We start from the raw sequence: 23,010 nt of genomic DNA on the forward strand, positions 1-23,010 counted from the left end.
ATTTCTCCCAAAATAACTCTTCAACACAATTTTGTAAATGACCTACCCAGATAAAACACCACTTGACATGTAACCAGAGGAATAAATTTCAGCTTTTCTCTTTGTGACCTCTTTATCTCCTGGTTGACTGTCAGCCTAAGACTCCCTGAATCTGGCATACCACATTATTTGTCCCCTGATATCTGGGCTACTAGTCCCCCAAAGGATGTTTGTAGCTACATACAGCATTCAAATATTTGCCAAATAATAATAAAAAAGCGTTTTCGTTGCACAAAAGGAAACCCTGCCTATCTATAGCTGCCAAACTGGCTCATGGTTTTCACTAATATTCTGTATTGCAGAGAAAAATGTGAACAGGCTCGCTGTTGTCTTTCCCTAAAGGAAAAAAAAAAGGCTTTTCAACTAAAGCACATTGACAGTAATTATAAAATAAACATTCTTGGCGAAACAGAGGCCACATTGTTGGGGGGTATTTTTTTTCTTCATATCGATCCCCTTGAAGTCCCTGGAGACTATGTGCAGAAGAATTGGGTGAGGGTGGGCAGTGGTGGAACACTGCCAGGTTTGTAGTGACTCATTATGTCCTCTACCAACAAATGTCTCCTAGAGCTTCTCACCACCAAGGTGGTTGCTATGGATTTGCAGTGTTTAGCTTCATCCTGTTGTGCACGGTTATGGGTGACATCAGGTCATGGTTTTGTGGCAAGGGGAGCAGCTGCCTCCCCACTTCCAACCCCAGCACAAGTGGCAGTGTTTAAGCTGTGAGACAAGTAAGAAAGGTGATCATGAAGTCTTGCCTTTTTTTTTTTTTTTTTGGCTCACTGTTCTAAAAAGGTAGAAGCTATGTGTACTTCTGTTCAATATTTCAAAATTTAGGACATTTAGGTGAGAGGATGTTAATAGGTCTGAGAAGAAGTTGACCACTAAAAATCATTAGGATAAAGTTTTGTGGGCAAGACTATAAAATTAGGCAAATAGCAGGAGTCAGAAAAAAATGTAAGCAGTCCAATGCTAGATAGGCAGGTTAAATTTAGGAGGATCTCAGAGTTGAGCAATATTTAGACAGGTTAGGTGGGTCCAGGCAACAACTATTAAAGTATGGCAATGTGACTTCATCCTGAGCACAGGTTCTGTGACATAGGTGTTCCAGATATTCTTGCCAAAAGGGAGACCAATATGATCGCCAGGAGACAGAGGTATATGAAAGGTGGAATGAGATCAAAGTAAGAATGAAAGCCAAGAAGGTTCTCAGGAGATCAGAGTCAGTCAACTTATCGGAGACAAGAGGAACTTTAATAATGTTGTGAAACATCCCCCACAAAATCTCTTGGTCTTCTGGCCATATCACACATGAGCCTAAGTCTAGATTTCTAGGGATGGGGACTCAACCGGTAACTGCATTTCTACACCTGGCTCCTTACAACAACTTGAAAGTTTATTTTATGATATGGAGATATCAGGTTCTGTGTAAACTGTATTCAGTGATCTCTCTATCATTCAATATGGGAAACTTAAAACAGAGGAGAGAATAGTATAAAGAATTGATCACCCAGTTTCAACAATAACCAACATATGGCCAGTTTTATTTCAATTACGAATTTTATATTCAGCACTTCCCCCACCAAAGGATTATGTTGAAGCACACCTCAGATAGCTTATTATTTCATCTGTTAAAATTCAGTATATGTTGAAAAAAAGGGCTATTTTTAACATAATTACAACTGCCCAAATTAGGAATCACTTCTTAATATCACTAAATACCAATTTAGTATCCAAAATTTTCTGATTATCTCATAAGTATCAGTTTACAATTGGTATTATTTGAATTAGGCCCCAAATAAGGTCCACGTTGCTTGGTATATCTTTACCTGCTTGAAGAGCGTAATAAGACTCTTTAATAATAGTTCTTCCTTCCTGTTTATTTTTCTTTTCCCTTGCCATTTACTTGTTGAAGGAAGCAGGTCACTCATTTTTAAAATTTCCTACATTTGGTTGCAGCTGATTGCATTTCAGGAAGTGTCATTTACTGTGTTCTGCTCATCCCTGGATTTTCTGTGAAAGAGCAGGTAGGTCTAGAGGTTCAAACAGATTCACATTTGCTTTTGTGGCAAGAACACTTCATCAGTGGTACCATGTATTTCTCATTGAAACACATCAGAAGGCTTATGATGTCTATCATCTCTTTTTGTCATAATTGATCAGTGAGTTTAGATATTGTCAACTGATCCATTCATCATAACTTCCCAACTGCCCTTCATCTAATGGTTTTAGCAGCCACTGATGATTATTGCCTAGATTCATTATTTCATGAGGGTTGCAAAAGGGTGATAGTCTAATCTTATCATTCCATCTGTATGTAGTTGGCAGAATTTATCCATAACTAAGAACATTTTTTATGGATTATTTTGATAATTTGGAACAGTTTGTATAGCAAAGGCAACTATTTGATTTTTTCTTTTGTTCTTTTTTTCATTTTATTTATTTTATCATTTGAGGCAATTATTAAGCCCTCATCCTGGCTAATGTATCAGAAGAAGGTATACACAGACCAGAGAAGTGACATGATACAATGGGAAAATCAGAGATCTAGACACATGAGAACTAAGGACCCTCGGCTTGCCATTGCACGGTATGTTGTAGTCGGTTTATATTTGTGATGTTTTGGATACATGCAAGCCAGCTGAAGGCTAAAGAAATATCTTTAATTATAAAATTATTATAATATATCTACAAAAAATTGAATTCTCTTGTTCCCATCATTTCTGGCATTATCAGGATTTCTGTCTGCTGCCTTTATTTATACATATATTCTTTGTTCTTATAAATATATTTGTAATCCCACTTGCTGCTTATTCTAGTTCTTGTCAGTTTCTCTTGTTCATCATGGAAACTTCCACTGACTATCTGGTTCCATTGTATGTAAATACATCCTCTATTTTTTGTCCTTTATCTCGCCCTCTACCTTAACCAATCCAGTGAAACTGCTTTCACTGAGTTATCAAGCACTTATTCTTGGCAGAATAAGTTATGTATTTACTAATTTTTTTCACTTTGACTCTGCTTTTTAATAGTTATGAGAACTTGGGCAACTCATCTTACTCCTTCGGCCTTAGTTGCCTCATTAGTAAAATTGAGATCAATTATCCCAATTCCAGGGATGTCCTGAAGATTAACAGAGATAATTTATGTGAAATCATCAATTATAGAATCATTCTTACGTTCATTCATCCTGATGAGTACTTTCTGAGCTCATTTTGTGGTAGTTGCTGTGCTAGGCTTTAAGGATACTACAGGTAAAACAGCCATGGGTCTTGCTGTCACAGAACTTCAGTCGAATGGTGAACACCAACCTTAAAAATATAACTGCACTTAATTCACAGGTGTTCTGCAAGTGATTGCTGCAGTTGACTATTTTGTCTATTCTATCGTTGATTTACTTCTCGTTTCTTCCTACTTATTAGAAGTTGATGTTTAGTTCTGGCTCACTGCTATTTTCACTGTACATGCATCAGAGCATGATAATACTGTGTCTTACTGTGAAATTTCCCAAGTATTAAAAATGTAAGTAATATCATGCTGGGAAGTGTAGAATTTTCATTTTTCTCATTCACTCATCCACTTATTAAATATTCAATGAGACTGGAATATGAGAGATGATTCCAGAAAAGATAAGGATGCTCAGACCAATTTGTTTCGTAAGGCAACAGAGGGGAGTTAATCGGAGTGAGACAACGCCTCTTCAACGTTGGGCCATTACGGACTGTAAATTGGATCAAATATTTGAGATGAAAGATTTGGATCAATGTGTCTGATTTAGTACACTAATAAGACACTAAGAACTTGAAACAGATTGCTCATATTTTAAAAAGTAGTTTCCTTTAAAATATCGGCAAGAGAGATAAGGAAATGAATAGGTAGCATCACTTGCCAGAACTGAACCATGACTTCCTGGTCTATGGCTTTATAAGCAAAGTTGTGCAGTTTTTTTCTTTCTCAATCATTGTCCTCACACTCACCCCTCTTTCTTTTATCCCCCCACTCCTATTCATTGGCAAACACATCTTTGGCTTGTTTTGTGCACTCTGTAATATATTCTCTGTGTTGACATGAGTTATTCTACAACCTATAGTTTAAAATATCTAAGTGTGTGTGTGTGTAAGATACCCATTGAGATGATTCAGAAATCTAATTTCTGTTCAAGAATGCAAGTTGGATTCAGGTTATATCTTTTAATTGAATCCTTACTTTTTTTTGGGGGGGTGGTAATCAAGGAGAGTATGTCATCTCATTGATATTTTGCTTCTTTTTCTCTTTTTCATAATTTAGTTACAATTTATTTTCTCTTACATTTATTATAATTTTCTTGTAACATTCTCTTAACTTTTAGTTTCTAAGAGTGAGGGCAAGGTCAAATATATTCTTTTTCTCAATTATTTTTTTCTGTTTTTTGAATCAGGGTTATACTTCCTGACCCCATTGATATCAGAGTTGGTCAGTTGACTTGCTAGGCCAACGGAATGTGAGTGGAAATAACACTTAAGAGCCATCATGTAGTTTTACCATTATCCTTTTTCCTCTGTATGGGAGCAAAAATAAGGCTGCTCTTTCAGCCTGCGTCCCAAGATGAAGAAGACATTCAGTGGGAACTGAGGCTAACAAAGATATAAACGACTATTATTTTATTTTATTTTATGTTTTATATTTATTTTATTAGTTTCAGGTGTACAAGACAAGGTAATACTTAGATGTTCATCATTTACATCCCTCACACTGTGAACCCTCCTCCCCCATCCACTATCCCTCCGACTTCGCACCGAGCCATCACATTATATATATAAAATTATAGTTGGCATTCATTAATGTTTAGCTTTTGGTGTACAATGCCATGATCAGGCATCCACAGTATCCCTGAGGTGGTCTCCCAAATAGGACGCATGTCCATCGGATACCCAACAAAATCTTTACAACATTATCGAATACATTCCCCAAATTAATTTTCAAAAAACCCTGAAGCCATCTTGTGGTTACCAGCTGCTTCCTAATCCCTTCACCTTTCCCCTTATCCCCACTCCCCACCCCCTGCCCATCTAACAACTCTCAGTCTTTTCTTTTTGTCCCCAAAACTGTTTCTGATTAGTTCATTCACTTATTCTTTTCTTTAGATTCCGCATATAAGTGAGATCATATGGTACTTGTCTTTTTCTTTATGACTTATTTCACTTAACATAATGTTCTCTAGATCCATCCATGTTGTTGCAAATGATAAGATTTCTTTCTTCTTTATGGCTGCGTAATACTCCATTGTATAAATGCTCAACCTCACTATCCATCAGAGAAATGCAAATAAAAACCACCATGAGATACCACCTCACTCTAGTCAAAATGGCTATCATCAATAAATCAACAAACAACAAATGCTGGTGTGGATGTGGAGAAAAGGGAATGCTAGTGCACTGTTGGTGGGATTGCAGATTAGTGCAGCCACTATGGAAAACAGTATGGAGGTATCTCAGGAATCTGAAAATGGAACTACCCTATGATCCAGTAATTCCACTCCTAGGCATCTACCTGGAGAAATCCAAACTTCCAATTCAAAAATCTGTATGCACTCCTATGTTTATTGCAGCACTTTACACAATAGCCAATATATGGAAACAACCGAAATGCCCATCGGTAGATGACTAGATTAAACAACTATTATTTTAAAAAGCTGAGATTCTCAGGGACATTTGTTACTGCAGCATATACCTAAGCTGACCAATACTTGGAACATGGTAGTTTCATTACTGTTAAGTGGCAGCAGGTGGACTGTTAATGTAACATAGAGGAAAGAGCATATATTTTGAGTTAGAGAGATATGAGTTTGACCCAGGTTTGAATTTTATTAGTTGTCCGTGATTGGGCTAGTTATTATATGATCTGAATGAACCTTACGTAGCTTTTTCATCTGTAAAATTGGAATAAACCCACATAACTTACTAACTTGGCTGTGAAGATTAAATGACTGTATTAATGTAATGCTTACTGTTGTAATGAACAATCAAATCAAAACTGCATAATGACTCAAAATTTATAGAAGTTTGTTTCTTACTCATAATTATCTGCAAAATGGATGCTCCTGATTGTCAGATTTTTTTTTTCTCCAAGCAATGATTCAGGGATCTAGTCTCCTTTCTTATGTTATGTGGTTTTGCTATCTGCAATACATGATATCCAAGACCTGGGAACTATGACCATTCCAGTCATCCAGAAGGGCAAAGGAACATGGAGGGAGGTTCTCATGGGAGGGCATGGAAGTGGCATCATGCTTCTGCTCATATTCCAATGGTTAGAATCCAGCGACATGGTCACCTCCAAGTACAAAGTAGGATGGAAATGGAGTCAACTCTGCTTAAGTAAAAAAGGAAATAGGCTTGAGAACAGTTCGTCTCTGTCACAGTGATATGTGAAAGGCATAGACTACTAATGAGAACCTAGCAGATGCTGAATAAACATTCTTTTATGTTTGCTTCTCTAGGTTCCCTCAAGACTTCTGTAAATATCAAAAAGAGTTTTATCTACTGGGAATCAGACACATGACATTTAAGAATATATAAATCTTGCAGCCAAGAAAAATGCTTAATTCAGGGGTCATTCTTGCCTGATAATTATTGATTTTCACATGGTAACTTGCTTACTGCAAAAATCTTTTTTCACTGACTGTCATAACTAGGGGTAATGCTACAGGCATTCGCTAAATGTTTTGTTGAATGCCTAACTGAATAAAAACACCTCTCAATTTTATAAACTATTACGACTGAGCAAGTGTTGTTCCCTGTTGTGAGGCATGTGGCAAAGTAGGAGGAACTGAATTGGCTTTCTAGAGACTATTGCTTTGCCATCCAAGAATGGTGTTTGACTTTATTTACTGTGGAAAATATTTGTATTTCTAATGTGAACTTAAAAGAATTTACACAAATTTTCCGTTTTCTTTTCATTGTTATTAAATAATTCCTTTGGATTTATAGTTTCATGAGGCTGGACATATGTGAAAGTTACTGATAATTTCTGTTTATCAAATCGTGATTGTAAGAGTCTTTGCAAACATATAAAGATGGGTTTGAATCTGTTTTTCTCTACCTACTCTTAGGCAGTTGCCTTGGGCAACTTACATTACATATGTTGACCTCAATCATTTCATCCATAATATAGGATGGGGATAAACCTGTGTTATATATTTCTAGTGAGTTTTAAATGAGGTACAATGTGTAAAACAATACATTTTCTGGTATACAGTAAATGCTAAGTAAATGGCAATTTTTCTATTAATATTAATAACAATGATGATACTAGTAACAATAGGAGTAATAATAATAATAATAATAATAATAATAAATATTACCAGAGAAACGTATATTTTTCTCAGAAGCACACTATAGATATGATATAGAAATGATGTTTAAATATCTTTTCCTTAAAAGTCATCATCCTTAGGGAAAACATAGAATGAGGTTGCAATATGATCCTGTAATGCCCAGAACAAGCTTTTGTTCTCACCTGACTGTTTTGACATTGCGTAATTGGATAGTAAACAAATTATGTCACATGCTTGGCGTGTACTTAATAACTTTGAAAAGCCACTAGAGGGTGCTCCTTTGTTAGAAAAATTACAGCACCTTCCAACAGTAGCATTCAGTCTGCAGCAGCGGCGGCGGCTGATGTTAGGGGCCAGAACTGAGCTCTCTGCTGTGAGTATCCGGATACAATTTATTCATTTATCGTTTATGTTGGAAGAAATAGCAATAGTTTAGGTAAGCCACAAAACTGGATTCAAATAAAATCCTTGTCCTTTTTGAAAGTAAAGGTTTATACCAATTCTGTTATAAAAAAGCTGTGAATATTTCTTAGCAAACAAAACTGTGAAGCTGTATTACTTTCTTATGAGAGATAAGCTGGCTTTAATATATGTTGTGTTTTGACTAGACCTCTGTTGCTTAAAGTTTGGTATAACGATTTTCTTCTGTCTTTAGTAGTATTTATTATAGGATCGGTGAAAATGAAGATCTTATATTGTTTTTGCCCTCTGAAAAATAATATTTCAGGGATTCACAAGTCACAAATATACTTAGGTGGTTAAGGTTCAGAGAAACTAGATATATGACCTTCATTTTTGTTACTCTGGGTTTAAAGTGAACGTTGGTAAGAGATTGTATGAAGTGTCAGCGTCAATTATGAATAATAGCTATTAGCCTATAGTTCATATTAAGCAGCAAGTGCATCTTTGCCAATTATCTAAAGACAAAACATAGTCAGCATAGGTTTAGTCAAAAGATTTCTGCAAATTAACATTTGTCTTTTCAGCTGACCATGAGGTAACTATAGAGATAGAAAAAGATTGTCAACAGTTAGATGAGAGGAAGAAATAAATGGGGAGACTGAAAATAATCCTAATTCTCCAATGGAGGTGAACTATACAAAAACTGGGGGTTCTCAGTGTACATAGTTTCCATCCCTGATAAAGGATTAGCTTCCTGAGGGATTTTTTTTTCTATAATACATGTTACTTCTGAAATGTGAGTGGGGGGAGGGGTTTTTGATTTGACTTGCATAACTGAAAGGAACAACTAAAAAGTTTCAGACAGAATTATCTGAAAGAGTCTAGCTGGTCAAGTCTTCTGAACTCCCCATAGCTAAGGTAATTAAACAACAGTTTGGGTTGGATTTAATTATTAAATAGAATATAGTCAGGGTATACTCGTGTGTGTGTGTGTGTGTGTGTGTGTGTGTGTACTCCACACACTCACATACTCTTTATTACAACTTTAAAAGATCATGTCATTCTGTCTTACCCTACTTTAATTTTTTAGTGTTAATCCAGCTTCTTTAGCTTTTTATTTTTTGGAACAGTTTTTGTGAGTTAAGCAGTTATTGGTCGTGGTGTGTCGGAGGAGTCAGAAGGCTCTGATTATTAGTCACTGTTGAGATGTTTTCAATTCCATCCTTTAAACCCTATACAAAAAATTTGAGACTGGCAACAATTGGGTGATACTAAAATATGAAAATATGTTTTTTCCTCCATGTTTTTCATTAACGTACGTCATATTTTTCTTTCACCTTAAGTTCAGTTGAGGATGGGAATAAAATGAAATGGGATTATCTCTTGTCCATGTTAGGGGAGTCAGGAAACTCTAATTTATCCTTCTCTGTATGATCGGACAGGGAATTGTCAAGTCTGGGCTGAGTTTTTACTGAGAAAAATACTCTATTTTAACTTGCCAGCTGTATAAATACATGGATTGCAGAAAATAATATTGAATTAGGAGGAAGGTAAGGGTTTTAAGCCCTCTGGTTCTGATCTTCCACTCCTAATTGTGGCTAATGGCTTTATGTTGATAAGCCACGGACGTGACCAAGCTTTATTTTAGGTTTTATTTTTTTGGTTGTTTTTGTAAGAAAGAATAATGTCCATTTGGTTTGCATCAGAGAATTGTTGGGAATGACGTATAATAAAGTGGCCTAAAACTATAAAGGCCAATAGAACTGTTGCCATGGCCTATGCCAATGTAATCAAAATGGGCTTTACTAGGTTAGTTGAACACTATTAGGTAAACACCCTGCTTTTTTTTTTACATTCCATCTTCAGCCTCCCAACTTCTTCATTTTCTTCAGCATTCCAACTTCTCATTCTATACATTGCAATCTTGCAAATAACCATATTGAATGTTTCAGCCTGACAGCAGATGCTACCGATATGGTGAGGAAGATAGAAAAAGGTAGTTTATCTTCTCATGTAATATACTGTCAATCCCCTACAGCTGTGCTTTTGCTTTTGCTTTCTTTAATACCATTTATATGATCCAACTCCTTCTTTAAGGCACTTTGTATTCTTGGCCTCTTAAGCTTAGATGCTCAAATAATTCCATGGGAATCCCCTTTAAAGGCTTAAAACCTAAGTGGATATGAAATTGGAAATTCTGTACTTGGAACTCTTATTTTTTTGCTCAGATTTTCTCATTTGGAAATTTGAGAGGAGCAAGGTTTTCAGTAGCTTCCTTTGGCATAGCTCCATGGCCCTCAAACCCTTCCCTTTATTACATCACTGGAGGGAATATTGTGAGGGAATCCCTTCTTTTGTCTTACTTATCCTTAAACAAGCCCAATAAGTGACAGCCTTGGTTTCCCTGCCTTAGTTAATAGCATACATGCATATGTATGTATATTTTAATCCTACCCATGTGTATGGAGCGAGGTAGATGGAGATGAAAAAGCTCAAAATATTGTCTTTATCTTTTATGGCTGGTAAACTTAATATTGTAGAATGTGACCTGGGGAAGGGACAGCAGGAGTATATTTTAATACCAAACTCCCGACTCAGCCAGAGCCAGGAAACTCGGAACATCCTGGTGGAAGCTTGCCCCTAAAGGCAGGGTAGAGGGTGTGTACTTTCTCAGGGCAGCTGGCTCCCTCAGGGATGTAGGGAAAGTGGCTGAACTATGCCTACCTAGTTCTTCTCCCAAACTAGCCAATCAGCTAACCGACTCTAACTTCCTGGGGTGAGACACCTTGGGAAAATCCCATTACAGAAACCTGAGGGGAGGAAAGGATGTCCTCACCCCTCATACCTCAAAATGTTCTCCAGGGGTTTGTTTTCTTACTTTATGGAGCTTAACCATCAAGCCTGTGGAAAGTAGGACTGATGCTATTGTCTTAGAGGAGAAAATCTGCAGTCCATCAAGACAGCCTGCTTCCCACCAGCGCGAGACAGTTGTCCTACCACCAGTCTCTGACTTTTTGTGGATCTGCCTAGGACACTGGTGAGAGGGACATCTTATTCCCCTAGACGGGTCCAAAGGGTCAGTATGTACTAAAGCTAATAATTCTCTCTCCTTTCTATTCCCAATCTAAGTTATTATCCAGCTATGTTGCCTCAGCTTATTAGAAGTTTTGAAATTATATCAAATGACCACATGGAGGTATTCCAATAAGAACATGACAAAAGACTAAATATCCTAAATTTGAATATAAATCTCTGCCCATTATTAAATTCCTCAGTAAAAATTAAAGTACAAATTTAAACTCCCTTGAATTTTACAGTTCAAATGAATTAAAACCCAGAATAAAATTATGTTACCTGTATGATTTCAAAGAAATTAGTGAAAAAAAATTCATCCTTGCCAATTTCTTATTCTGATTACCCTCAGCAGTGAGTTCTTGATGGCTGGAGAGGACGTTTCCTTCAGCAGCTGCAACCGAGGTTATTTCTCATGGAATGGGTATAGTTCCTTCACAACTTCAGAAATTGCATTAACTCATTGACAAATTCTGATGTACCTAATTTTAAAAAAAGGGGTTCACGAGATTATTTTAGCACTTCCACCAAATTTAGAAAAAAAATGAATCCCTAGCTCCCAGAGCAGCTTTTTTCCAGGGAGAATTGTGTTCCCCAAACTCAGTATTTAGTGATGTTATAGATTCTAGAAGAGACTCAGTGAGGTCTGAGAACAAGGTGGACAGTCTTAATTTTAGTCTGATTAGGATGCTACTCCATCTATGCACGTTTCTCAGAACTATGACTTGCGAACTTGAATTCGATTAGGAGAAATCACCTATAAATATGTTACCTTGGACTTTAGGGAATCACCAGATCTTGAGAGAAAAATCCATCTATGAAATAGTCTTATCTGGCAAGGAGTATTTGAGACATGCTGGGCAACCTGAAAAATTTGCAAAGGTTTCTTTATTTTTACCAGTTATGCCCTTGGGCCTCTTGTTTGGGGGCATCCTGATGGTGATTTAGTGTGGATTCTGTTTAGTGACAAGTTCCCCAATCTCTTTTGTGCTTTAGTGGGTGACTCCACCGCTCTTAGGATGAAATTGCTTAGCCTTAAGAACTCTTTCTCTTACAGAAAGTTTCTTTCTCCACTTCATCCTTACTCCAGCTGGCGAACCATCTTCAGCATATTTTTAAACTTGCACAGTCATTGATATTTCTTGAAGTTTGTAGTCTCGGGAGGTTACTGAGAACAGGTATCTCCCTATATTCTTTAAAAAAAAAATGTTATCTGGCACAAAAGTTAAAGTGATGATCACACACTCGCGTGCTCTGAAAGCACTTATAGAACTTAGGCACTTGTGAACTTAAAGACTATACCTACATACATGGTTGAGAAACAATAAAATCAACAAAAATTCTTTCACCTATTGTCTACACACAATAGGTAGTTCAAGGTTGCGCTGTAGCAGCCAACTTCTGAAGGTCTCTGTGGCCCATGTTGACTTTATTTAAGGCCTGGGAAGCCTTGCCTGTGTAAAATCAGCCTTTCACTCTATAAAAATAGCCACACACCTGTGGACAAGCCACCGTAAGCTGCAGTCCCTCACAAAATGCAATAGCCCATCATGACCTATTCATTTAAAGTCCAAGACCTAAAGCTGCTACTTAGGCTGCACTGATTATAAGCACACCACGCAACTGTGAGAACCAATTGCATGGTGCAGCATAAGCCCCTGCAAACCACCAAAGTAAACAGCTGACAAAGCTTGACATCACCTAGTGCCTTAAGAAAGCCAGTGTTATATTTGCTCCCCAAATTGCACACCCTGTCTATTTATCAATATTCCTGGCTCAAGGAACCATATCCTAACACTCCCTTGAATTGAACTTCCAAATTGTGGGCAGAGGCGGAGTCTGCCCTCTAAACCTTGGGATTTGGAAAAACAGAACTGAGTGCTTACACTCTGTAGTTAGCTGGATCACAAGGGAGGGATGGGCTGAAAGATCTGGGCTACTCATGTCCAGTACTTTTCTGAAACTCACCAGTCAGGCAATTCAACCCATCTTCATGCACAGGAAGCTGTAGGGATTTAGGACAAATCTCTCTCCTCGTAGAAAGCAGAGGCGTGGAGAAGTTCTAATCCCCCCTAACAGAACTGGATTGATTTTCCCTGCTGTGGCCTCCTTTGATAGCTTGTACTTGGAACCAATTCTACTCTGTGGAATAAAAAACTCAAACCAAACAAATAAACACAAAAGACTTATGTGTTCTAATTGAGAAGCTCAACAGTTGAATGACTCAACTGATGCATCATCAAGTTCAATTCTGCTGCAGAAGTTCTCCCCAGGTGCTTTACATCTGTTAGTTGCAATTGATCTCTTCAAATGCTCAATGTAACACATTTCTGGAAATGCTCGGTGAAGTCTTGTTTTCCAAAAACAGGTTGGAAAGATTTCAAATAACACGAATGGAAAAAAAAAAAAAGGAATGAATAGGAAAATGATTCACAATGTGCCCTGATACAGGGAGATGTAATTACATTAAGTTAAATGAGGTAATAGTGAAAGCACTTGGTAAACTCGTAACATACCACATAAAGGTAAAATTTCAGCTGTTTCATTTTGTGCAAATGAACTGAAATTTGAAGTCAGTGGTTCCTACTGTAAGACTTTTTGTAGGAACTTTAAAATCTAGTTCCAGTCTCTCTTAAAGAAGCAGTGGCCTTAAAGTAGCAAATGATCTCTCTAAGCCTTAGGGTTTATAGTCACCAACTTCATGAATGGACAAGTGGGACCAGAAGGCAGTTTGGTTCTCTTAATGATCAGTGCCAGAGGCAGCTGTTTGCCTCGATTCATGTGAAATGCAAGTCACTAGGGCATGAAACTTTGACAAAGATGAAAACTTGCCTATAGAAACATGTTAGTAACATCAACTCTAGATATATATAAAGGAAAAGAGATCTGTATTTTGGAACCTGAAAGGAATTAATTTCCCCTTTTCTTTTTTTTTTCTTTTTCTTTTTCTTTTGTAATGTTAGGACATTATTTGATCAGCACTAGCTTCTTTAAAAATGAAATGATAAAACAATAATACAAAAGGCGATCTATCTATGTCCTTCTATTTCTGTATAAAATTGGTGTACATAAAGATTTTATCCAGAGGACCAATTAATAACTTGTTATTTTGCCATTTAAAAAAAATGGGTAGTTCAGTGATGCATTCTCCTATGTCTTAATAAATATTCCCTTTTAATGAAAGAATTTTTTTAGACGACTTACAATGTGCAGCAAATTCTGCTATAGTGTTTGTTTTGAAAGTGTGAAATAGTTTCCACACAATTGCTGCATCAGGGAACTTTGAACAAGACACAAATTTTGGTGTTGCTTCTGAACAATTTTTTAAAAATTTTCAATGAAAGGGAGATATCAAGTTCCTTAATTTAGGGACTTCCTTTTCTTTCTATCCTCCTCCCCACTCCTGGTTTAAAAAAACAAAAAACTGGTTTTGCTGGAATAATTGATATTGAAGAGGACCAAAATATAAGTTGTAGAGTTGTTAATATCCATTTAAATCTGAGATGCGATTTTTATTATAAGAAAACGAATAGAATTATTTTACATCATACCCATGGGTGTAGTCAGCTAACATTACTACTTACCTACTCCTTCCACTTTCATTGTTTACCCCTTGGGCTGCTAACAACAAAAATTGTAGATCCCTGATGTCCCCTGTATTTGCATTTGTTGGAAGAGTTGGAATAGTCCGGAATACATTTTCTCTGCCTTCTCTTCCTCTGTTGGGTAAGCTTTATCTTTTCTACTACCACATTTTGCATTCTCCACTCTGAGAAACATTGACTTCATTATTCACTTGACCAGCAGGACAGGATGGGTTATCTCATCTGTTGAATGCCAGTTTCTACAAGTTTTAGAAACTGGTTGTTCTGTTGTCTGAAGGCCTAAGAACAGATCATAGTTGAGCTACTCAGCTGGCTTATGAGATGGTTTTTCACTAACTGAAGGTGTTAATTTCACAAAGTGAGCTAAATTCACATTGCTTCTGCACAATTTTGTTTGTAAAAATCTCTAGGTGAATGCAGTAAACTGCAGCCAACTGAACCTAGCAGCAGAGCAATTCATAAAACACATACATACATACATATATACATAAATACACACATATCAAATATCTACCGTTATCTCAGTTCACCAAGTATATTATAAACCACACCCACCCACATCTGGTGTTAGAACTTTCAGACCCATGTCAGATAATCCTCTTTCTATCATTTCACAGTAATTCACGAGTTGCAACCTTTCTGCAAACATCAGGTCTTTTTAAAGGTAAAGTGTCATAGTTATTGTAGTGTTTACATATTTTGTAATCATTTCACATGCATAAAACTGTGCTATCATTTTTATTAGGTTCCTACTTTTAAAAATATGTGTCACTAATGAGATTTGTGAGTGTTGTGTCCCTAACCCCATTTCCTCATAAGCCCTGTAGTTTTTATTGTATGATTTTACATAGCACAGTAATATTGAGGAATGCAGATGTCGTGGCTCTAGCAGAACTGACTGGATTCTAAATTCAGTTTTTTACTTTTATTTATATTTTGGAATAACGAATAATACAATTCTCTATTTCTCCACTTTATTTCCCCAAAACTTTTTTATAGTACTGTTAGTTTATTGCAAAATCCCTGCAAAGTATCTGCTGGTTGGCTTCTGTGGGAAGCAAGCTTGTCTGGATTTACATGGAGTGTGAACAACTTTTTAGAGATATACACCTTTGAATCATGCACAAACCTGCAGGAGTTTGTCTTTAGGCTTAGAGATATTAATTAAGGGTAGTAATGCATCCTTATTTATCTATGCTCTGAAATTTGAGCAGTTTGGCAGTAAAAAACTTCCATATATGATATTTAATAAACATGTATATAAAAAAAGCATTTTCCCTGGGATTTTATTTTGTATGTCTGTCTCAGACCAGGTGAATAATATTACATATATGGTATATGCTTTTATTATGATATTTATTGTTGTATTTGACTTTAGAAGCTTTTTTTAACTTTATTGAGGTATAATTAAAAATAAAATTGTAAGATATTTAAAGTGTACGTTGTGATAATTTGACATATGGATATACTATGAAGGGATTCCTCTCATCTGCCATATTTCCTTGAAAATAAGACTGGGTCTTATATTAATTTTTACTCCAAAAGATGCATTAGGGCTTATTTTCAGGGGCTGTCTTATTTTTTCATGTAAAACAATCTACATTTATCCATGTACAACAATCTACATTTATTCATTTATTCATGTGCAGAAATCTACATTTATTCAAATACAGTCATGTCATCTTCTTCTAGAACATCGTCATAGCTCTCCAAACTCTGAATTCCGGCTTGAATTTCTTGCTAATCCATTTTCTGTAGAACCGTTGGCCCCAATCTCTCACGTCCAGCAATAGAGCTCTCCTGAAACGAGCACTTCTTGTCCATGTAGCCTGCTCGTGGTGCATTGGCAACACAGCTGTCATGTGTTGCAACGGATATATTAAATGCATCCATCTGGCTGACGGTCTTAACTGGGGCTTATTTTTGGGATAGGACTTATATTACAAGCATCTTAAAAAAAATCATGTTAAGGCTTATTTTCCAGTTAGGTCTTATTTTCAGGGAAATTAATTAATATGGTAGTTAATTAACATGTCTATCATCTCACATATTAATATTTTATTTTTTTAGACAATCTTTTGCTTTTTCTATACCACTTATTCCATTCATCATGTATTGTACCCTATGTACCTCCACAGTGCATAAAACATAAGTTATAGAACAAAATGTTCATCGCTGTGAAGGAAATATACTTGTTCATTAAGGATGAAAAGAGATGCTAATATTTATTTTTATTTATTTATTTTTATTAGTTTCAGGTGTACAAAGCAATGTAATAGATAGACATTTATACCCCTCACAAAGCGATAACCTCCCTCCCCCAATCTACTACCCCTCTTGTATATAACTGTTACAATTCCAGAAACAATCTCTGAGATATAGAGACAAAACTGAAGGTTGCTGGATGGGGTGTGTGGGGATGAGGGAGATGCTAATGTTTATTAACTTCCTTCTATGTTCCAAGAAGTTGGCTACCTTGTACACTGATAATATATCTGATTCAATATTCATAATATCCCATATGATTTTTCTTCTCCATTTTAACAGATGAAGAAACTGAAGCTCATGGCAGGTCATTAACTGCCAATATCAAGTGTTGTTAGAGTTGTGTGTCAGTTTGGGTCCTCTGGTAAGTGAGCACAAAGATGAGATTAGGTTTATAAGAGATTTATTGAGGGAAATGCCTGTGAAAGATAAAGGTAGGAGCAGTAAAGTCTTCATACCATGATGCAAGTCTGACACCTGAGAAAAGAAAGAAAAGAAAGAAGGTCTTGGTCAGAAAAGCCTCAAATTGCATGGAATTCTGAGAAAGCCTCAGCCAGACGAGTGCCTAAGGGACTTGTGAGCAAAAGATGCCCATTAGAGGAGACTTGCATTGGGTAGAAATGGCCCAGTTCTTGTACTGCTGTCGTACTCCATCACTGTTTAGGAGAAGCCCAAGGGAACTCTGTGAACTCCAAGTTAGACCCAAAGGTGTGGACAGCCAGAGATGGCCAATCAACGGTGATCCCATGAGCAGAAGCTCCTGAGGGAGACCCGAGCAGTGCACCTCTATGGCCACGCAGAGGCATAATTTAAGACAAGATCTGCCTGAGTCCAGAGTTCTTCTCTACATGGGGTGGGTTCCCCACCAATCAAAATAACACCACTAATGACCTCCAAATAATATAACCTTTGTTAAATTTGTGGATTTGATATGCAGACACAGTCTCAGGATATGTTTCTAAGTCTCCTAGCCTTCACCAGCTTACTTCATCTAAGTCCCTCCTAAGAAACATTTTGTAGCTTCTACTTAAGAGCCAAGGCCAGAGAAGCAATTTTCTGAAGCAATGGTTCTTAATCTTGGTAGCACATTAGAGTCACGGCGTGGGTATGGTTAACATTTCCTATGACCAGTCTGCATCTCCAGCCAATTAAATCAGTATCTCTCAAGGTAGAACCGAGGCATCAGTATGTTTTAAAGGTTGCTAGGTGACTTCAGCATGCAGCTAGTGTTGGAAAGGACATCTACCTATAATAAAAACATAGATACATGTTGAACATTCTTCTAAATACCTAATCTCTCTACCAGTCCCACTCATACCCACCCCAGATAGTTACCTAATTAGTTCAAGAATGTTCCTAGAGGCCATCATGATTAAAGTATTTTTTTGGTCTTTGTGACAGGAATCCCATATAAGATTTAATAAACCTAATTTATATTCGCAGTCACATTTCTGGGTTCAGCATACTTTAATTTGAGCATATGTGTATATTTTTGTTGTTACTTTTTTTTATTGGGTAAGGGGAACAGGACTTTATTGGGGAACAGTATGTACTTCCAAGACTTTTTTTTCCAAGTCAAATTGTTGTCCTTTCAATCTTAGTTGTGGAGGGTGTCGTTCAGTTTCAAGTTGTTGTCCTTTCAGTCTTAGTTGTGAAGGGTGCAGCTCAGCTCCAGGTCCAGTTGCCATTGCTAGTTGCAGGGGGCACAGCCCACCATCCCTAGCAGGAGTTGAAGAATCAAATTGGCAACTTTGTGGTTGAAAGCCCACGCTCCAACCAACTGAGCCATCTGGGAGGCAGCTCAGCTCAAGGTGCCGTGTTCAATCTTAGTTGCAGGGATCAGAGCCTACCATCCCTTGCAGGAGTCTAGGAATTGAACTGGCAACCTTGTGGTTGAGAGCCCACTGGCCCATGTGGGAATCGAATTGGCAGCCTTCAGAGTTAGGAGCATGGAGCATGGAGCTCTAACCGCCTGAGCCACCAGGCTGGCCCTATTTGTATATTTTTAATAAAGCAAACGTTATGTTACACATTTATAATAAGAAGAAGTCCTGGTTGTCTGGCTATAGTCAGCAATGTGGCTTTTGGAAGTGCTTGGAACTCTAGGGAATTCTGGAGATAGTGGCAGAGGGAGCCTTCCTATACATGGGAAGGGCATTGCCAGATTTTCCCAAAATTTGAAAGGAAAACAGGAAGAGAGAGTATGGACTAAACTGAATAGAGTTCAGATTGGGTGTGTTTTATTTATAATTTTATTTTCATCTTAAGTGAATATTAATAAAAGTAATATGTTCATTGTAAACCTTTGGAAAACGATAATGTAGATAGGTCAATATAATATGTTTAATATCAATATTAGTTATTTGTTCAGAAATCTAAGCTGGTGGATATATTTGCCTCCAGTGAGCTCTAAACTTGTTAGGATAGATTGATCAAGGTGTAGCTATTGGTACCTTATCTTCATTGCAGTACTAATTTTTCTTTCTTATGAAGAAAAACCAAACCAAAAAACCTATCAGAATATCTACTCATTGTAGTGGTGGACCAAGAGTGAAGGTGGAACAGTGGAAACTACTGAAAACAGGCAATAAGGTTTGTACACAAATTAAAAACAATAATAAAACTAACCAACTGAAAATAGATTAAAAAATTATCAACATGCACTGACAACTCTAAAGCTGTATCAGTGATAAAATACTTGTCCCTACAAAATATATCTTCTTGGTCTAAGTTCGAAATAGCAAAGAATCACTTTTTAAAATTTATCCTTTAATAAAGATTGTTTTCTATGTTGTATTGTTGGCCTCTGACATATGTGAAATCAGCTACTCACCTTGTTTCCAGAGTTTGTAAAGGTTTGGCCTCCTTCTAGCTTGCTTAAGGCACAGCTTGTCTCCAGCCTCTGCGATAATACATAGTCCTGCATTTAAACAATGCATTAAAATAAACAATGGTGGCAACAGCAAGTGTAAAGATGATGAATTAGGTCTTGAATAATTTCAATTTTGTCTTTTTATGTGACAATTTTGAGTTTTCATTTCTGTTTAAAGTTTAAACAGTGAAATAGGACTGAAAGAAGTAATAATTTTGTTTGGTAAGTACAAATTTTAGTTCTTACATGAAATGTTTTATTGAATTCAAATAATGTTTTTAAAATGGAAATTACCCTTTTCACATTTGTTAATTTCTTCACAACTGAAGAACTAATCAAGGAACTCAAACATATGCCTTAGTATGATTTAGTAGGTTTAGACATTTTGGTTTTTATTAAAATTCACTTGAAAAAATTGGCAAATTATATATACTCAAAATTTAATAAAAGAAAAAGTTCACTGTCTTTATATCTTTTCTGGCTATTACTTGTTCTATTTCATGGTTATTATTGAAAATAATTTTGTTGTAGAGAGTTGGGAAGTGTTGAAAAGTATTTTACTCTCAGTGCCAAATAATCCAGGTATAACACTGCTCGACTACTTTTGTAGGAAGCTTGAAAGTCACTGTAATGGGCCTCATACTTTTTTCTTCATCCTGTCAGTTTTTCCTTTTCTCCATTTTTCCCTCCTCCTCTGCTTGCTTCTAGCATACAATAGTCTAAGACAGGAAATGTCTCCTAGAAAATGTAAAAAGAACTCACTAATTATATTTACAATTCTGGTTTTCCTGTGTTGTTAGAGAGGCTTAAAGTAATCCTGACTCAGCCCTGGTCAAAGATTAGCTGAGAAAGCCCGAAGAAGTCAGTGAGACTGATTTGTCTAACTCTAAAGGAAGTGTGATGAGTATTCCACTGAGAAAGGTAATCTCATTTGAGCTGTCCAAAGGAGATTGGTCAGATTAAATGGTCACCATATTCTGTGAGTTCTGTTCAGCAGAAATCTTCAAACATTTAACAGCTCTTCAGTTGGTAAGTAAACTGACAAGTTTTTTTTTTTTTTAATTTATTTATTTATTAGTTTCAGGTGTACAAAACAAGGTAATACTTAGACGTTCATCATTTATATCCCTCATACTGTGAACCCCCCTCCCCCATCCACTATCCCTCCGACCTCACACTGAACCATCAGATTATATATATAAAATTATAGTTGGCATTCATTAATGTTTAGCTTCTGGTGTACAATGCCATGATCAGGTATCCACAGTATCCCTGAGGTGGTCTCCCAAATAGGACGCATGTCCATCGGATACCCAACAAAATCTTTACAACATTATAGAATACCTTCCCCAAATTAATTTTCAAAAAAAAACCCTGAGGCCATCTTGTGGTTACCAGCTGCTTCCAAATCCCTTCACCTTTCCCCTTATCCCCAACCCCCTCCCACACACCCATCTAACCACTCTCGGTTTTTTTCTCTGCGTCCCCAAAACTGTCTCTGATTAGTTCATTCACATAGTCTTTTCTTTAGATTCCATATATAAGTGAGATCATATGGTACTTGTCTTTCTCTTTCTGACTTATTTCACTTAACATAATGTTCTCTAGATCCATCCATGTTGCTGCAAATGATAAGATTTCTTTCTTCTTTATGGCTGCGTAATACTCCATTGTGTAAATGTACCACAGCTTCTTAATCCAGTCATCTACCGATGACAAGTTGTTTTTGAAGTGCACTGTTTAGGGTGAAAGGAAAAAAATGGATCTCCATAGATTTAGGGTATTAAAGCATGGAAGTGGAATAAGATTGGAGGAGTCATTGCAGACCTGTACTCCTGTTTCCAAATAGAATGATATCAAAGCACTCTCGGAGATCCAAAGACAGAACACATTAATGAAAAGACTTGGAATTGGTGTTCTTGGTTCTCATTTCATTTCTGTACTAAATAACTGCATGAACAGGACAAACTGTATACAACCTAGGTGAAAATGGAGGGACTGGGCAATGAAATCTATACAAGTCACCCTTTCAGACTTTTAATGATGCCTCAAAGATAGAGTGAAGCTACAAATGGACTACAAAAAGGGATCCTGCTTCCTTTGGTGTTTGTTGATGAGAAATAATTCTTGAAATCATATTGATTTTTGTGTAAAAATAAACTAGAGGGGACTATCTTCAACTAAAACATAGGACTCAAATACCTACAACACATTCCAAATGGAAATAATTAGTATTGTTAACATGAGTAGTAACACTTTAGTGATGTATATTTTAATTCCTTGAATTTTATTTGTTAGGCTATTCTTTAAACATACAAAACGTTAAGAGAATAATATGGCAAATACCCATGTACCCAATACTCAGTTTTACATAAGTGTAGTATTTTGCCATTTTTCCTTCAGAGCTCCTTTGAAGAAATAAAACATGGTGGTTACTCTTAAATCCCTGTTTACGTCTTCCTGATCTTTTTTCTTCTCTCTTTCTCTAGAAATAAACACCATCCTGCACTTTGTGATTTTCCTTGTTATGTATGAGGGAGATCACTATCTGCTTCCGAATCCAAGCCCTCTAGACTATGGCTTTAGCTCTGCTCATTACTTTGCATTTCAAGTCCGTAGAAATTATCCGAGACACCTTTTAGGCATTTCAGACACTTCAGATACTCTTGTCATAATTTGTCTTTGGGACCTTTGGCCACTCATTTTAAACCACAGACACTACTGCATTGACAGCAACCAAACAACCTTCCCACAGGTGCAACTTAATAGCACTCACTGTGCACTCTCTGACCTCCTGCCCTTCAGCTCTTCATTCAATATAGGCCGGTGATGCTACAGTCTCAAGCATGTACAACCCGGAAGTGTGTGTGAGAGAGGGTTTGGGGAGGGTTCGAGAGTTAAAAATCTGTGTGATAAAGCCTTAACCAATGGGAAATGGGAGCCTTCAAATAAATTCTTCCTTTCTTCCATGGATTGGGAAGTCATTTATATAGCCTCTCAGAAGACAGTTTTATGAGATGATCAATCAGTCATCCTTAATACATCGAACTGCTTTTTCCTTCTGCCCTGTCTCATTCCTCTTTTGCTTCATTTTTGCTCCATGGGATTATACTACCTAATAAAGTAGTAAGCCTTTACCCAAGGCTATGCATTCTTGGGAGGCCAGGTTAAAACAAAGATATTTATCTTGTTCCAGCCCTGTCCTTTTGGCTTTAACTGTTCATATTTTATCTATCATTGCTATGTGTCTGGAGCAGAGGTGGTATAGCTTACTGTTTCATCTTGACCAGGATGGAACATTGATTCTATCTGCAGTTTTTCTTGCTGAAAGACATCAGCATTACTTTCATATTCATTATTTATACATTAGTTATTTATAAATTTCCTATTACATATAAAGTTATTTATATGTAATTAGTTATTTATACATTTCCTATTAC

The 23,010-nt window shown here is 36.7% G+C and overlaps 1 protein-coding gene across 3 annotated transcripts in view; it reads left to right on the top strand.

The window, feature by feature from the left end:
• Positions 1–7,673: 7,673 nt before the first annotated feature.
• ARHGAP24 (Rho GTPase activating protein 24) overlaps positions 7,674–23,010 on the top strand; it is a 702,316-nt gene continuing 686,979 nt past the window's right edge. The window contains exon 1 of one of the 3 annotated variants that reach the window (XM_081038618.1): positions 7,674–7,727. The gene's annotated coding sequence lies outside the window, so the exon portion shown is untranslated. Of the gene's footprint in view, positions 7,791–23,010 lie in introns of all 3 variants that reach the window. The other 2 variants (XM_081038615.1, XM_081038621.1) reach the window with 2 other exon arrangements.

The sequence above is a fragment of the Rhinolophus hipposideros genome (assembly GCF_964194185.1).
Source record: "Rhinolophus hipposideros genome assembly, chromosome: 1".
In the NCBI taxonomy this organism is placed as follows: domain Eukaryota; kingdom Metazoa; phylum Chordata; class Mammalia; order Chiroptera; family Rhinolophidae; genus Rhinolophus; species Rhinolophus hipposideros.